The sequence below is a fragment of the Anas acuta genome, chromosome 1 (assembly GCF_963932015.1).
Source record: "Anas acuta chromosome 1, bAnaAcu1.1, whole genome shotgun sequence".
Lineage (NCBI taxonomy): Eukaryota > Metazoa > Chordata > Aves > Anseriformes > Anatidae > Anas > Anas acuta.
Genome location: NC_088979.1, coordinates 30,533,087 through 30,549,376, shown reverse-complemented (window position 1 = coordinate 30,549,376; position 16,290 = coordinate 30,533,087). Strand labels below are relative to the sequence as shown.

The window sequence follows — 16,290 nt, the reverse complement described above, 5'->3', positions numbered from 1 at the left end:
TTCTTTGTCTGGCTTCTTTCACAAATCCATCAGGGTATCCTAAAGTACATATATTTCAAATGATCGGTCTCTAAATATTCAGGATTCATTTTCTCCAGAGTGTGAGCAGCACAAAACTTCAGGAGTGGACAGGAGACACAAGTCTAACTGTTTCCAGGACTGTCTGGAGCATTGTAGCAGAACTCCTTTTCACCAGATTGCAGCAAAGTGTTTCACTATGTGCATCGGTGATCTGGCACTTCTTTCTATGAAGGAGTAAACCTAACTGGAGTTGTCATATCTGAGCATCCCCACCCACTGAGGTACATGTTCCTTGGAACACTCAAAGTAAATGCATGCCCCTTTCCCACATACCACAGCTTTTTTTCCTTTGCCAAGATACAGCTGGGACCAGCTTATTGCACAACACAATTTCTGAGGGGATACAGCAGTTAGCCCTGCACCCTTCACTGGCCATCTGTTCTGCTGGCAGCAGCCTTCACCTATAGAGCTGCTGTGATTTCCAGTAGCAGCAGATTTCTCCCCTGGTCTTCTGGACACCGCCATGAAAATTGATGCTTGCAGCAGCAAACCAGAAGAGTGTGAATAAGCCAAATAGCTTCCTTGCAGTCTCTCTGCCACAGTTGAGCATAGCTTGTGGACGTATTTCAAAGCGCACTGAGTGCTAGTGTAATACTAGAGGGTTTTTTACAGCAGCCAGGCTTGGTGTCTTATCCATAGTGTGTACTAAGAGCAATGCCTGGGGTGAACTATTCTCTAGCTATACCTGAAGTTTGTTTCAGAGGAAACTAGCTTGTTCTTTCCAAAGAAGACCACAGGTGAGCTCTCAGTAATACAGCTTGAATGATCAGAGGAATGCTGACCAAAGGCAATGTTAAAGACATGCCTTTACCAAACCGCTGCATGTTGACAGAATCACAGCTTTCACAGAATGGTTGAGGTTGGGGTCATCTGTTCTGACCCCCTTCCTCAAACCAGGACTGCCAGAACAGGGTGCCCAGCACCATGGCCAGGCACCCTGTGATAATCTCCCGGGAGGAGCCCCCCCAGCCTCTCTGGGCAGCCTGGGCCAGTGCTCAGCCGCCCGCCCAGCACAGAAGTGCTGCCTGGTGCTCAGAGGGAGCCTCCTGCCTGCCCCTTGGTGCCCACTGCCCCTGGCCTGGCGCTGGGCACCCCTGAACAGAGCCTGGCTGCAGCCTCTTTGCCCCCTCCCTGCGGGGATTCCCAGCCCTGGGGGAGATCCCCCTGAGCCTCCTCTTCTCCAGGCTGAGCAGTCCCAGCTCTCCCAGACTCTGCCCACAAGAGAGGTGCTCCAGGCCCTTCCTCATCAGAGTGGCCCTCCATTGGGTTCTTTCCAGCATGTCCATGTCTCTCTTGTACTGGGGAGGCCAGCACAGCCCCCTTGGTGAGTCAGCTACTCCCCCCATTTCACATTGTCTGTGTCCAGATTGCTAATGAAGACCTTGAACAGGGCTGGACCCAGTACTGGTCCCTGGGGTATTCTGCTCATTACTGGCCTCCAACTACACGTTGCACCACTGACCACTTCCCTCTGGTCCCAGTCATTCAGCCAGCATTTGATCCACCTCATTGTCTGCTCATCCCACCCATATTTCAACAGCTTCTCTATGAGGATCTTATGTGTCAAAATCCTTACGGAAGTCCAGGAAGACAATTCCTTGTCCAAGACCTCTAGGACCTGGGATTGCTGAAGGTTTATCTTGCAGGTTGTGATTGTTTTACTCAGCTGAGCTCCACCACAACGGCTCTCTCACCCCTGCTCCTCAAAGTGAAAGGGGGAGAAAATATGATGGAAAGGGCTCAAGGGCTGAGATAAAGACAGGAAGATCAGTCAACAATTATCATTATGGGCAAAACAGACTCAGCATAGGGAGATAAATATAATTTATTGCCTACCACCAACAGGCTAGAGCAGTGAGAAACTAAAAACAAATAAAAAATACCTTCCCCCCCCCTCGATCTGAGTAGCACAGTGGAATGGGGGCTGCGGACAGTCCCTGATGCTTCATCTCTGCTGCTCCTTCATGGTCCCTCTGCCCCTGCTCCCCATGGGGTCCCTGCCACAGGATTCTGGCACCCCCGGCCCCCTGCTCCTGCGTGGGCTCCTCTCCACAGGCTGCAGCTCCGGCCCGGGGCCTGCTCCTGCGGGGGCTCTCCATGGGCCGCAGCCTCCTCCAGGCCACATCCACCTGCTCCACCGGGGGCTCCTCCACCCATGGGGGGGCTGCAGCGTGGAGATCTGCTCCATGTGGGACCCATGGGCTGCAGGGGGACAGCCTGCTCCACCAGGGGCCTCTCCCTGCACAGCCCGCAGGGGAACTGCTGCTGCCTGCCTGCAGCACCTCCTGCCCTCCTGCTGCACTGCCCTGGGGGCTGCAGGGTTGCTTCTCACTCCTTGCTCTCCCAGCTGCTGTTGCATAGCAGGTTATTTTTTTTTTTCCCTTTCTTCAATCTGATCTCCCAGAGGCCCAACCAGCATCACTCACTGGTTTGGCTCTGGTCAGCAGGAGGTCCCTTCAGAGCCGTCTGGAGCTGGCTCTGGTCTGACATGGGGAAGCTGCTGGGCTTTGCTCACAGAGACCACCCCTGCAGATCCCCACCACCAAAACATTGCTATGTGAACCCAATACACAGCTGAAGACTGAGGCAAAGAAGGCAGTACCTTGGCTACCTTCAGTACCTTGGCTTTTTCACTGTTGCCTCTGAGAGGCAACCAAGAACAAGAAGGTATTCAAACTAATGCTGACTTTTGTGGCACATTACAGTGTTTCTCAGCCCCTTTTCAATAGTACTTCAATATTCAAGCTAAGCATGATGACCTTCTCCAAGTAAAACTTCACTGTGCCAAGGGCAGCTGTTGATGTAGGGTCCAACTTGTATTTCTTCTGGAGAGTTCAGCCATCAGTTGTCCATACCTTGTTGTGAGCCTTCAGACATGCTGTGTAGGCTGTCGCACAAAGAGACCCTAAACCCAGCCAAGATCAACAAGGGAGAATCTCTGGATCATGAAGAAGTCCTCCCCCATATCCCCTGTGCATAGTCAAGGACAAAGATGCTGGCCAGAGATGAAATGACATGACTGACACCCCACTCCCCCCCAGCTACTACATTGGACCAGTGGTATCAAATTAGGCTTGAGAAAAGCAGAGCTATGCCTCTAGAGTTGTGCTGAGTGGTCCTCACATCTCCTGCAGGCCCGGCCCTTTATATCCACCACATTCCTCTCCTTGGCTGGTTTGGGCTGTTCTTTCTCTAAAAGCCATCATTTTTGCTTGGCTTGCTTTAGTCCTTATAAATCCAGGCTGTTTATTACACATGACTTCATATTTGTCTCAAATGGCTCCATATTTGTCTGGATACATAAATATTCTTTTCCCTCCATGCTCCTTAATAGTTTCCCCAAACGTTTTCCTGACTTGTATTTTTTGGGCACAACTGTGTTAGGAATAGGAAGAAAGACAAATACTTCGCTCTGACTACAGATGTACTAGCTTATCCAGAACTAATTTTGGTAGGAGTCTGCCAACACAAGATGTCCGGGCCAGTGCTTTTCATGCTGTCTGCTGATTTTTCTCCAGGGTTTAATTTTTCTAGGCAGAGTGCTGGATGTGTTCACCCTGCCCTGAGAGCATGCACAGGTTAATGGTAGGGAGGGGAGAGGGAAGGTGCCATCCTGCACTACACCAGTCCTCTTCTTGCAAAGCCATCAAAAGTTTCTTTTTTTTTTTTTTTTTTTCTTTTTTTTTTTTTTTCCTTTTTTTTTCCCTTTTAATTCAGACAAATGTTCCTGGAAACTTGAGGCACTCATCTTGTCCATAACCGAGTTGTACATACTGGAGAGCTCCTAATAATGTAAATCCATTAGGCTTAAATGATAAAAGCAGAAAATAACTTTGCGAGACAGAAATGAAAAAGAAGCTGGCTATTATGGGTTAGATCTATATTTAGCACCTTGGATTCAAAAGCACCATAGATTGTGAAAATTAAAAACAGACCAGAGCATCCACTCCATACAAATGCAAGAGGTAATGCAGATGGCAGAACAAACTGCTGTTGTTTGTTTTCCAGAACCCCAAACACCTTAAACGCAGAGGGAGCTGGAATTGGGGGTGAAGGGGACAGTAAGCAGCACACCCAAACCAAAGTGAGGCCTCAGGAGGCAAGAAGAGATCAAAGGTGAAGTATTTAGTTATGTGTTCAGGGAGGGACACCTAGCATGAAGCAACATTGCTTACTGCTTTGGCTCCAAGGCATATGGTGAGTAAATAATATGTTATTAATAGCTCACAATAACCAGTCTGTTATCATTGCTTGTATCAAACAATGCTAAGGAAGGAACTGTACAAATTAAAAGCACAATATTCTTTAATTGCAATAATAATGCGGGGACACTCTGCCTCTCTTACATAATATAACAGTCAAGGTAATATAAGAAACTCATAATATGACTGGTCTGATGTGTGTCACATTCTCCAAATGCTCCTACTTAAAATATGTCAACAAACAGTTTCTGTGTGTGGTATTGTAACACCTACAGAGCCTCAGCCATGCAGTGGGAACAGACCCTGCAGGCTCTGCCAAGATTACCTCTGAATCTATGTCCCATACAGGTAGGGTTTTGGGGCCATCCCATCACTCTTGCCTGCAGTAATGAGCTTTCTGTCTGCACCCATTCAGTAACTGGTAAGCTGGAGAAATCCACTGGCTTGAGGTTTCTCCACTGCCTGAGTCCTTGACATATCTGCAGAGGGTTTGCCTCTCCACTCACATTCCAGCTCAAAGGAGAATAACTGAAGTCTCTCGCCAAGGATGTTGTTCCTTTTCTCACTGCTCGTGTCTTAGCTCAGGTGTGTCCCCTGACCAGAACCACTGCGGGGATATCTACAAACAGGAATGATGTCCAGGATACTCAGAGCAGACTAAGTTATTTAAGCTAGGCATTGTTTTAGAGTTTGAAATCACCAAAGTGCCATGAATGAATAAAGCACTTAGATAAAATGCAGAAAAGAGTCCAACTCACCAAGGCTAAGATAAAGCCCTGAGGGGTATTTTTGAGTTTCTCTAAGTAGGAAAAATTCCTCCTATTAATTGAGGACCTTTTATTTCTCTCTCTGACTCTAATAATGCTCTCTTTGCTAAGAAAAAGCACAGTCCACTCCCTCTCCTCCCTACTCATCTTCTAGAAATTTGTTCCAATAAATACCATGCCAGCATGCATTGTACACCAGTTATATAGAGTGAAACTTCTGAGCTTGTACCTTACTCATTGAGACTCCCTAAAACCTGCACATACAGAGGAAAGGGAAAAAAAAATCTTGTGAATGGCTGTGTTGGGTCTCTACACTTGTACTTAAACTCAAGGATGATCATTTGGTTTTAGAGCTGTGTGTTGTACTTCGCAAAGCCCTTCAAGTGTGTCCCACTGGTTAATTACACAATTTTAAACTTGAAACAGTTTGGGCTGTTCTATATTTGGGTCCAGAAGGGACAGGGAAGTAAACATGCTTCTGGGATGGCCTATTACTATTTAAAGCAGAAAAGAGAGAGCAAATGAGTGGAGTTTTCGTACCCTTGGGATGCAGGCAAATCTCTGGGGGGCTAACAATGGCATCTGGTTTGAGATCATGGGCTGGAAATTTCTTGTCTGTACAGAGAAGATTCCTAGAGGCCATGCTTCATGTAGACTTGGGGTAGTTTCTTAGCACAGAGCATATGAACAGGTTGGTTATAGCCACATCTGGGCTGCTTCTTATTAATACATATGAATGTCCATAAAATTAAAGTCTGTTGAAGTGTAAAAATAAAATAAAATTAAAATTAAATTAAAATTAAATTAAAATTAAAAAATCAACCCTTTGCACCTGTAATACTGTGCCTGGCACTACAACGGAGTCTGCATTGATCACCCTTTCCTGGATGGCATACACGCAGGCACATGTACTAAAAAGGCAACCACTTCGGCTCTTCACATCATTTTTTTTTCCTCAAATGGAAAGTATATATGCTTCCAACAACTCCATCATGCTTTCACTGGCACCAACTCCACCCTCCCTGATATTGCCTGATGTCCACCCCAGAGCCATCGCCTGACGGGGATCCCAACTGAGCTCATTTCTGGCAGGGGGAAACTCAAATGAGGCCATAAGGATTTGGGTGACTGTTCCCAGTGTGGTGCCCAATGTTATGCAGCTCAGGCTGTGCCTTCTCACAAGACAGAGTCAGTGGCAGCAGGGTGAGAGGAGGATTTTTCTTATTCTCTTACAGTTTAACCCTTCATCTCCAGGTATTTTTGTTTCCTGTCAGATTTAAGTAATCCACCCTAAAAATAACTAAATAAATAAAGAGAGGAGGAATTTAACAGACAGTTTGTTAAGCTAGTTCTCACTCTCTTGCTCAACGCTAGCCCTAGCCCTAACATTACACTCTGGTTCAGGCTTGGGCTAAGATGCACACCTCTGTCCCACACCACAAACCTCCTCTCAGCACAGATCTCTTGGCTTCCCTAACTTTCCACTGCACACCTGACTCCAGCCCCACTCCAACCACACCTCTAGCAGATCTCTCTTGCTCAACCCTCACCTTGAGCCTTTTTCTGCTAATCCCTATCACTGCTTTTCATATGTTATCTGAAACCAACGGCTAAAGCCTCAATAAGTTTTCAAGAACATCTGTTTGTTAATTCTCTGGGTTTTGACCTTACATGGAAAACGCTAAGCTGCCTTTCAGCCATTGTTGTTTCTGCCCAACAGTACTGTCCCTCTTTAAAACTTGCTAATTACATTAGCTGCCTCTCAGCTGTTACATGGGCAGCAGCCAGGAAAGGGATAGTGACAGAAGTGATTACCAAGAAGCAAGACTCTCTAAACGCACTGTCATACATAATCCTGCCACGCCAATGGGAACAGACTGAGCAGCCTTGGGGGTCCTTTTCTTCCCTTTTGTAACCCTGGGCATACCCTGTCAGCCAGCTAACAGAGATTACAGCAGGTTTACTGCTACAAATTCAGGACATAAGCTCAAACAAATGCCTCCTCACTGAGCTGTCTGTATGCCAGAGGCAGGACCTGCACGTGTCGGGCAGGAGGGGAGGTGCACGGCTCAGCATATGCATCTCATGGGGTACCCAGAGCATCCTTCTCCTTTGCACCACTTCAGAAACATCTCCCACAAGCCCAGGTTGCCCAAAGCCTCATCCAGCCTGGCCTTAAGCACCTCCAGGGATGGGGCAGCCACAGCTTCTCTGGGCAGCCTGTGCCAGGGCCTCACCACCCTCACAGTGAAGAATCTCCTCCTAACAGCTGATCTAAATCTCCCCTCTTGTACTTTAAAACCATTCCCCCCTGTCCTACCATTATCTGCCAGAGTAAAAAGCTGCTCTCCATTTTTTTTCACGAGCCCTTTTTTTCCACGCAGCACTCCAGGTGGGGCCTCATGAGGGCAGAGCAGAGGGGCACAATCCCCTCCCTGCCCTGCTGCCCACCCCTCTGGGGGTGCAGCCCAGGACGCAGTTGGCCTGCTGGGCTACAGGCACACACAGGCTACAGGCTGGCTGCTGCCCGGCTTTTTGGCCACCACAACCCCAAATCCCTCTCCTCAGGGCTGCTCTCAGTGAGCTCTTCTCCCAGTCTGTGCTCATGGCTGGGATTGCCCCAGCCCAGGTGCAGCACCTTGCACTTGGCTTTGTTGAACCTCATTAAGTTCACATGGGTCCACTATTTCTAGCTTTTTAGCTCTCTTTCCACCTTACCTGCTTGAATTTTCTGGTGACTTTATTACCAGGAGCAGAATTGCAAAGAGATGCCACTGCTGTTATTTCAAAGCCTGCCTGCTGACACAGGATGCAGTGTGCACCCTTGGGGTCCAGCTGAGCAGTGCTTCTTCTGGACCGACAGGTAGCCCAGCCCTTCACAACACCCGTGTGAGCCAGCTCGGTTTCCCTGGCACGCTTTGAACCCACACTTGCTGCTACCCACCCTGTGCAGCCCCGAGGAGCCCTGGCTGAAGCCAGAAGGCTTTGGCTGCCCTGCCAGCACAACCTTACGGTAAGGTTACATAGCAGAAATGTTACCAATCAGATCCACGGCACGAGATCTGACCAGTTCTTGTTGCAATGTCCTTATCTTGTTGCAGGTGTCCTTATCTTTTCAGGTCAACAACACTTGAACCGTGCATGTCCCACCCACAGTTCATTGTGGGCTCTTTCAGCAGCCCAGGCTCTGCACAGGGAGCTCACCAACAGACACAAGCTCCTTCTGCCACTGCCCTGAGCACAAGCCACATCCAGTCCAGCAGTCTTATCACCTCGTTAGCATGCTGGCACCGTGCCCGGGCGAGTAACATCTGCTGGAGCTAACGAGCTCTGCACACCTCTCCGCCCAGCCACACCTGAGCTGGGTTCGGGGTGCCCTTAGGTGACACGGCAGGGTGGTGAGGAATGAGAATCTGGGTCAAAAAGCCTGGCTCCCGAAGTGTGCTGAGCTGTCCAGTGGATTTTGTCTTCCATATCCCAGACCTGTAAAAGGAGAGGACTTGCAGGCATAAATGAAGATGTCCTTGGCTCAATTCAGCTGTAGGCCCAGGTGTTCCTTGGCTCTGGTCTCATCAACCAGCCCTCTTGGAAACTCAGAAACATCTTAGATGGCACTAAATGCTCATATTTGTGCAACTGAGTGAAGCCACAGATCCCTGTTAGCTACAACAGGAGCTCAGATACCTGGCTGGCATGTGGACACATTTTTCCATTTAAAATGAAAAGATAAAGGCAGAGAAATCGGGACAATACCTCCCTCACCCAGTGGTTATTATTGCTTTCCAGAGAAGCCACACCTTATCAATCCAGCGTGTAAACCATCCTGTCAGGAACACAATAACTGGGTTGTGCTCTGAGTCATCAACAGGGCATGGTTATCCCAGGAAAGGCACAGACCTGAGGAACCCTTGGCCACGGGGCTGTTTGGGTGAAGGCCAGGATGCTATTATTTCATGAGCAAAGGTTCTCCAAATTTCCTGCAGATTCTTAGAGAGTTAAAACAAGACAGAAACAATAATAACAACCTCTGAACAAAAAAAAACTGGGTTTATGGAAAGGAAAAAATGGAATACATATAATTAGAACTGTTAAAAATGTTCAAGCGAAGTGAACCCCATGTCCACAAAATGAGGAGGTTACCAAATGTTTGCTGATGCATTGGAAAAGTTCCCGTTTCAAGTGAGAAATTTTGCACTCTAAATAGTTTTCCAGATATTTGTTCTTCAGAGCCAAGTGACAAAAGCAGGAAAAGAAAGGATGAAGAAGAAATAACAGAGGTAAGAAATGGTTTGCGTTTTCAAACACACAGATTAATCTACAGTCAAAACCAACCAATTCGTTTTTAAACCCAGAAGACTTTCATAGCAAAAGATACATGTAAGAAATGTTCCGCCTTACTGTAGCCAGAAGAACTACGGAGAATAAAAGAGGTTCTGTCGGGTGTCAGAGTTTATAGGCCCACAGGAAGAAGATAATATGGAAAACTTTATCAGAATATCAGCTGGGCAGTTATGCAGCTCTGTTTCACTGGTGGCCATAAACTGATAATATAGATCAGTTCTGATATAAACAAGGGAAGTTAGCCTCAATATATTCCTTGTACTTAAAATGTGCATTGACCTGCTGAAGGAATAATGGTCAAATCAACTCTCTACAATTTGCATCACGACTGGAATAAAACAGTGTGCAGCTGAAGTGGAAGAGTGGGATTCTGTATAGGTTTGTTTGCACCAACAGAGCAACTGTGTCCTAAATGTATGGGGAAAATAATGTAGAACTATCTACAGGCAAAAAATGGGAGGGAAATGCAAAAGCATACAAATCAGGGGAAGGCTAGTCTGGAAAAAGAGAAAGGAAAGTTTGCTTATTAGCTCCTCTCAGGTACTTATACAAATAGGTAAGGTCCCCTCTGAGCTTCCTCTTCTCCAGGCTGAGCAGCCCCAGCTCTCAGTCTCTCCTCAGAAATCCTCAGATGCTCCAGACCCTCATCTCTGTGGCTGGGCTCATGCCAATATCCCCCCCCCAGAAGCTCTGATCTGGGTTCCTGCCCCCACCAGACCAAGTGCTGGGAAGGCTGGGGCCCAGGCTTCTCCCTCTACCACCCTGAGCAGGTCTTGGGCTTCTCTGGAGCCCTGGGATAGGCCTTGGAAGGAAACAGGAGAACATGAGGAGAAGCTTGTTAGGGGTGGGTATTTTTCTATACCCCTATCTGCTCGAAAGAGCCTGCAAAATCCCCACAGAAAACACAGACTCTGGAGTCTCGGCTCAACGCTGTGGCATGGAGAAATGTAGTGGTGCAAATTGCTGCACTAATTGAAAATGTCTCTTGGGGAATATAGGTCAACAGAACATAATCTGTCTCGCAGTTTGGCCAGCACACAGAAGTTCATACCTCCAGCAAACACTGCCATATGAGGTGCAGGGACTGTGCATGGTTAAAACCGAGGATTATATTGCATCCAAAAAGGGCAGGAGCAGTGCAAACAGTCAGAGTTAATCGTCGGAGCCAGCCTCTCGCCCACCTCCTGTGCTTTCTCCCCAGAAAACAGGATGCCTTTCTTGTCTGCCAGTCGCTGTTCCCGGCACGAGCTGATGAGGCGTCTCTTTCTCCCCTAGTCGGTAAAAAATGGGCGGCTGTCTTCCAGGAAAGGCACAAATCTTCTTTGACAAGCAGCGATATTAACAGGGATTAGGGAATGCAAGAGCTACTGCAATAACTGTCCGAAGGATGCAGCCTGGGCTGCCCAGCCCTGGAAGCATTTGAATCACAGTGAGAGGCTAGACTGAGGAAGGGGCTGCATTTTCAACCCACCTCACTTTTAAAAGAGCATCAGGGAGATTTGCCAGCAATTTGTTTGCAGGATGAGAAGTGATAGATTGTTAACTCTTTGGTAGCAGCTGCTGCTTGAGCATCACGATCGCATCACTTAATGTGAAAGTTTCTGTCTCTTGAAGTCATGTCTGCGTTGGCATAGTTACAAGATCTTACTAAAAGAGCTGGGAAAATAAAAGTGTTTAGCTTTTGTGAGCAGCACAGTCATTTCTCTGGCTGCCACGTAATGTAGATCAGCTCTTGAAAACTGGCAGCTTAGGTGCCACTTTGGCCCTGGCATCACGGGTCTCAGCACAGGGTGAAAAAAACCTGCACGTGTGATGGTGATCCTCTGGGTCTTTCAACGTGCCACCCATCGATGTGACATGCTGAGCTACGGAAACAGCAACACACGGAGCTACACGCTGGCTCTCGGCGGTGTTTGAAGCTGGTTACACCCAGCCATTGATTTCAGGCAATTTCAAGTGAAGGATTTCTTCCTCGTCCATCGTCAAATAAAAAGGAGGACAGGGAGAGGACACTTGGACAGGAAAAGGGATGATTCAAAGCGCCCATCAACCTCAGTTGGCTCTGATTACTAGGTGTCTGCTATCCTGTATCAACAGCGTGTGGACAGCCATTAAGTGCATGTGTAAATAATCACAGCCACTGAGCCCCTCATGGATTCTAGCGAGAAAAAATGCCTGTGCAAAACTGCCACAGGATGTGCCTTATTCTCTGGTCTGTATTCATTATTCCCTTGTTTAAAATTTTCATTTACGTAATCAGAAACAATGCCGGGAGATCTCGGCCAGCAGCCGCACACCCTAACTAACCAGGAAGAAAAGCCAAAGCAAATATTCCTGGGTTCTGCAGCACACAGTACACACTGGGTAATTACCCACCCAAAATATTCAGAGAATAACAAGTACAGTATTAAAAAAAAAAAAGAGAGAGAGAGAGAGAGAATCAGGATTGGCCCATGAGCAATCCAGCGGCCAAATCTGGAAATAACAAATTATGATTTTGAATGAACCGTGCACATGGAGGGGTGATGGGTGCCAGAGCAGAACACCCTTTCCGCTGGCGCTTGGTGAGTGCCATGCCCCATTCAGCACAGCCTGCAATTCAGGGAACTTCAAAAACCCAGTGCTGGGGATGGCAGCTGCCCTTAAAACCCCGAGCCGTCACCCTGAGAACAGCTTCTGGGCCTGTGCCAGCCAAGCTGTGCTGGACCCGCTCCCGTATGTGTGCGGACTCACTTCCTTCGCTGCAGTACATCTGGTCCCTCCTTGGTGTGCTAATATAAATAAGGTCACTTGCACAAGCACGCCCTGTTTATCTTCCTCGCTGCAACCAGCTCTCACCCTCCCCAAATATGATCGCTATGTCCTCGCTCGCATGCCCTGCTCTGATGTCCCCGCTCCGGTTGTCACCCTCCTCCTGGCCGGAGCAACGTCGAGGCTGCCTCGCAATCAACACGAGTCCCCAGAAGTGGTCCTGCAGTCGGTGACAAATAAGATGTCATGATGGCTTGAAGGCTTAAGAGAGAGCAAGGGTCAAATGGATTATTCTCCTCATATAGCTCGCAGGTTTTCTGTTAAGAAAATCCCCTTCCAGTTATCAGCAAAGCAGGTCACAGAGATCACAGAGGCGGATTCTTCTCCAGCCAGCACTTCCCAGCTCCTCCCTCTGCCTCTGCCCCCCACCAGACCCCACCAGGAAAAAATCCTGTGAGTTTGTGTAGCTTACTCCAAAGCAGGTTACCCTTTATAATACTGATATCATTTAAATAAAGGATGTTAAATGTGTTCTTCCATGGTCTCAGGGCACAAGTTCTAAATAATGTGGCCTGAACAACTCTCTCATGTGAGCAGATGTACGTGTCTCTGATTTACCTCTGAGAAAAGAGAGGTGCAGAGAGATCACCTGCTTTCCAGGGCCCTGTGCTTTAACTAACATAGTAGCCTACTAATGGAAAAACTGATCTTAAAAATAGATAAATAGACAGATAGACAGGCAGACAGGTAGGTAGAATCACCTATATCCTATTATTTCAATGCATCTCAGCACTGAGATCTCAACATTCACATACAGAATGTTCCTTGCTTATTCTTCCATTTTCAAATGGTCTTCTCTGCACTGTAATTACTTTACATTACTGTTGCTCCGGAAGAAAATGTTTTACCTACAGTAAAAAAGTGGAAAAGACTTAAAACTGAAATGACTTTTTAGCATTTCTTTATTAAATTTAATTAAATTTATTAAATCCCAGATACCTGTGCCAAAGCCAGTGCTGTTGACACAAGTGGAAGTTCCCAGCAGACAGACTTGCTTAGTCCATATAGCACTTGGTCTGCCCAGGGTAGAGAGGCATATCTAACAGAGAGCACTGTGTTAATTTGCATTTAACACTCAAGACTATCCGATCAGGCATCCTGTAGAAAAGAAGAAGGAGAATAAAAACTAACATGACAGGAGATCATTTTTCCTGAGGCAGGCATGAATCTAATATCACACATCAATCAGAGGCTACTAACTGGCCAGATCTGCACTCATAATATTTACATTGATATAATTGAAGAAATCTTTCAGCTTGGCTTAAGACTTTTAACAGTCCTGTGAGGTGCAGACTTTGTTTTACCTACAAAGCATCTGGTGAGGAAAATGTCGGAAAGAGATTTTGCTCTTCTGTTTTGCTTTTACAGTGCTCCATTGGTCCCTGCTTCACTCTAATATACCGAGAAAAACACGTTGCTCTCTGGCATAACTGTTTCTCAATTTTTCTCTTCCATTAGCGGCTTTGAACTCAAGACATCCATGGTTATTCCTGATTTTATCATCTTGCACAGGGCCATGACTTGACCCTAGTCACTGAGGGAAACACATCCTTTGAAACAAGAGTGTGGAAATATAAATACTGGTTCCAGACATGTTTAACATCTTCATTAGCAATCTGGACACAGACAACGTGAAATGGGGGGAGTGGATGACTCACCAAGGAGGCTGTGCTGACATCCAGAGGGACTTTGATATGCTGGAAAGGTGGGCTGCCAAGAACATCCCGAAGGTCAACACGGAGAAGTGCAGAGCCCTGCGCCTGGGGAGGAAAAACCCCAGGCACCAGGACAGGCTGGGGGCACCCAGCTGGGAAGCAGCTCTACAGCAAAGGACCTGGGGGTCCTGGTGGACACCAAGCTCAACGTGAGCCAGCAACGAACCCTTTCTGCTAAGAAGGCTGATGGTATTCTAGCCCAGATGACTTCTAGAGGTCCCTGTCAACAGGGACCCTTCTTTGATTCTGTGAAACTCCTGAAATGGGTGGAATTGACCATGTTCAAAATGTGAATAGGAAATGACAGATCACGGTTCTGCAACTTACAGTAAAAGAAAACAACAGAAAAGTTGTTTTCTTAAAAAGAAAACAACAGAAAAGTTTCTGTTTTTTTTTTTTCAAAGGTGTCCTCCTTAATCTCTTTTGATATGTGCTCCCTTGTCTCAGTCCAGAAGGCGTGCTTCATGTGCATGTGTGTGGCAGGAGGGGAATGCCCAGCATTTGTATTTTTATTGTCTAGGAGACTTAGTCTCTAGATTGAGTTTAGTCCAAGACACATTTAACCATCCACCCTATGTGCCTATGAGATCATTTTTCTACACATAAAATTTGTAAGTGAAGATTTTCTTATGCTTACACAGCTTATTTCTATGATTATTTGCTAAACATTGAGAACTTCATTGGCACAAAACAGGACCCAGAATGAAGACATATCAAACCCTGAAGCCATTCTTCATGTGAAATATACCCCAAATGGCTATTCTGGCTGAAAACACAGAGTTAGGAGTTTCAAAACCACTTCCCTTCCTTGGAGTTCTAAGCATATTCATGACATTTCTGGCAAAAGAGCTTAAACAACCATTCACAGAAATTTGTGCTGCATTCATCTCAAAAGCTTTCCTTTTAGCCCATGCAAAACCAGTTTTTCAGTGCAAAATATACGTTTCAGCAAGATTAAGATTGTTTATACAAGATTTTTAAATGCAAATTCAGGAGAAATAGTAACGAAAAAACATCACTTTTTTAAGTTGATAGTTACAATGTTGATTCTTCATGAAGCAACCCACTTCTTCCCACACAACATCCTTGTCTCTAAATTGGAGAGACATGGATTTGATGGATGGACCACCTGGTGGGTAAGGAATTGTCTGGAAGGTTGCACTCAAAGAGTTGCGGTCAATGGCTCAATAACCAGGTGGAGATCAGTGACAAGTGGTGTTCCTCAGGGGCCAGTATTGGGATCGGTGTTGTTTAATATCTTCGCTGGCGACATGGACAGTGGGATCGAGTGCACCCTCAGTGAGTTTGCTGATGGCACCAAGCTGAGTGGTGCGGTTGACACACTGGAGGGAAGGCATACCATCCAGAGGGACATGGGCAGGCTGGAGAAGTGGGCCCACGTGAATCCAATGAGGTTCAACAAGGCCAAGTGCAAGGTGCTGCACCTCGGCTTGGAACAATCCCAAGCATAAACACAGGCTGGGCAGAGAATGGATTGAGAGTAGCCCTGAGAAGGAGCTGAGGGTGTTGGTTGATGAGAAGCTCACCATGAGCCTGCAATGCGTGCTTGCAGCCCAGAAACCAGACGTATCCTGGGCTGCATCAAGGGAAGTGTGGCCAGCAGGGTGAGGGAGGTGATTGTCCCCCTCTGCTCTGCTCTCATGAGACCCCACCTGGGGCACTGCGTTCAGCTCTGGGGCCTCCAGCACAAGAAGGACAGGGACATATTAGAGCAAGTCCAGAGGAGGACCGTGAGGATTATCAGAGAGCTGGAGCCTCTCTCAACCTCTCCTATGAAGACGGGCTGAGGGAGCTGGGAGTTGTTCATCCTGGAGAAGAGGAGTGGTGGTTTTACTCAGGTGGACAGCCGAGTTCCACCATGGTTGCTCTCTCATTCCCCTTCCTCTTTGAGGAAGGAGAGAAAATATGACACAAAGGGCTCAAGGGTTGAGATAAGGATGGGGAGATCACTCAATTGTCATAATGGGCAAAACAGACTCAGAGTAGGGAGATAGTAAGATTTTTTTTGTCTATTACTAATAAGATTGAGAAGTGAGAAGCAAAGGAAAGAAACCAAAAATGCTTTCCCCCAATCTGCCCTCTTCCATTTCCTCCCCCCAAGCAGCGCAGGGGAATGGGGCTGTGGTCAGTCCCTGACATTCCGTCTCTGCCACTCCTTCATGGTCCCTCCCTGCCCCTGCTCCCTGTGGGGTCCCTCCCACAGGATTCTGGCACCCCCAGCCCCCTGCTCCTGCGTGGGCTCCTCTCCACGGGCTGCAGCTCCGGCCCGGGGCCTGCTCCTGCGGGGGCTCTCCATGGGCCGCAGCCTCCTCCAGGCCACATCCACCTGCTCCACCGGGGGCTCCTCCACCC

General features: G+C 47.4%; 1 long non-coding RNA gene across 1 annotated transcript; it reads left to right on the top strand.

The window, feature by feature from the left end:
- The first annotated feature begins 6,391 nt into the window (after positions 1 to 6,391).
- On the top strand, positions 6,392 to 8,822 carry LOC137853138 (uncharacterized). Its single transcript, XR_011094274.1, has 2 exons — positions 6,392 to 8,063; positions 8,152 to 8,822. It is a non-coding gene; the product is annotated as an uncharacterized lncRNA (long non-coding RNA).
- The last annotated feature ends 7,468 nt before the right edge of the window (positions 8,823 to 16,290 follow it).